A 2064-nucleotide genomic window follows, 5' to 3' on the forward strand; every position below is an offset into this window, starting at 1 on the left:
TAATTTTACAAGTTTTCACTAGTAGGCACTAGATATTATCATACTCCCTATGAAACAACTCTTTATAGCTCGATGACGTGCTCCAGCAAATCTTAACTGGACTTGCGTAGTATTTTATCTTGATTTTTTTTTTTTTTTACTCCCTTCATTTTCATTACTACGTATATTTTTTCCACGAATCAATACAAGCATTAAAGAATAATATAGCAACTACCAAGCTTCTTTTAAAAGATTTAGAAATATAAGTAATACTCTTACTCTGTAGTATATTTAAAATAATTTGAAGGCTAAATACATGATTTTTTTTTTTTTTTTTTAGTTTCTTTGAAAATTTTAGAATCTTGTGTTAAAAACTCAAGTAATAATAATAGATGCATAACGGTCATATAATATTGTTTGAAACTATATACAATCACTAGTAATTGCATATAATAATTAATTCGTGTATGATGGGTGTCGCCTAATAGTCTGTGAATCTTCAAGGAAGGGTTGACAATAATGACAGTGGCAGCCTCGTGGGGGATTGGCTATTGGGGATGGATGTAGGCAGGGTTTGAATAATACTATTTTACTACGTAATAGGTATAAAATCATTTTTTTTTTTTTGTACTTTAATATGTTATATTACAGATTTGACGAAAGGTAACGTCAATGTCAGGATGGCCGAGTGGTCTAACGAGGGCGTGGGTTCAAATCCCACTTCTGACATTTTTTTTCTTTTTTTTTTTTTATTTATTTATTTTTTTTTATCCTTATAATTTTTACTCCGTATTATAATTACTGTACATAAAATGACAATATCGTAAATCTATATAATTACTGTAAATAAACTCTAATTGTAGGTTGCATTTATTTTCTCTCGCAATATTTTCCTTGTCAAAGTTTCAAAATTTTTGCTATTAACTTGCCTAATCCTTGTCAAAAAAAAAAAAAAAAAAAAAAAAAACCCTTGCCTAATCAGTGTTTAAGTAATCAATCAAATTAGGCAGCATAATTTACTTTCCAAATTTCCTTTAAGGCTTAAGGTGGCTGCTCATGCCATATTAATAATGTGATAATTTACAAGAGATTATACAAGATATATAGTACTACCTCCATTTTTTATTAGTTGACACGTTTTGACTTTGGCACTATTCACACACTCCCCTTTGACCGTATTTTGTGCTTTATATGTAATGAATAATATAATGATATGAAATCTTGTTAGAACTATCACAATATATATTTTCTAAATATCAAATTTTATAATTTTTGCTTATCGAAAATTAAAGATATTAATTATTGAATTTGTGCATTGACAAACGTGACTAAAGAAACATGTCAGCTAAAAAAAACAGAGGAAGTACAAAATATTCACATTCCGAGGTAATAATATGTATTAATATATACGGAGTACTCCGTATAATATTCACATTCCTAAAATAATGGTATAAATTATTATAAGTATAGTATTATGTACTCTAACGATAACATATGTCCATAGGTACGCGCAAGTTAGAAAAACCGATATATATATATATATATATATATATATATATATATATATATATATATATATATATATATATATATATATATATATATATATATATATATATATATATATATATATATATATATACACACGTATAAAGGAAGGTAATCATATGTGATTTCTGATTTGAGGTCAAATAGTGCAAAAAATCATACAAAGTTTGATTTTATTCCATATTAATATAACGCAAAGTTTCAAATCAAGGTTCGTGTGCACTTACCTATATAAATATTAGGATATATTTTAGGAAACAAGATAATTGTGAATATTGTGAAAGTATATCCTAGAGAATATTGTGAGTTATTTTAGGTTATTTGGTCTTACCCTCCAAGTATACCTAATATATAAATATTGTATGTGGCCATTGTGATTAATGAGAATTACAGAGAATTATTCATTATAATTTGTCATGGTATCAAGAGCTTAGGTTTGATCCAAAATTTTTCCGACGACTTGATTACACGTAATTTACATAATTTCGTGAAATTGTGAGGGTGTGAGAGTTCATATAATTTTTTTTTTTTTCCGGA

The sequence above is a fragment of the Chenopodium album genome, chromosome 11, assembly GCF_948465745.1.
Source record: "Chenopodium album chromosome 11, dcCheAlbu1.1, whole genome shotgun sequence".
Taxonomy (NCBI): Eukaryota; Viridiplantae; Streptophyta; class Magnoliopsida; order Caryophyllales; family Amaranthaceae; genus Chenopodium; species Chenopodium album.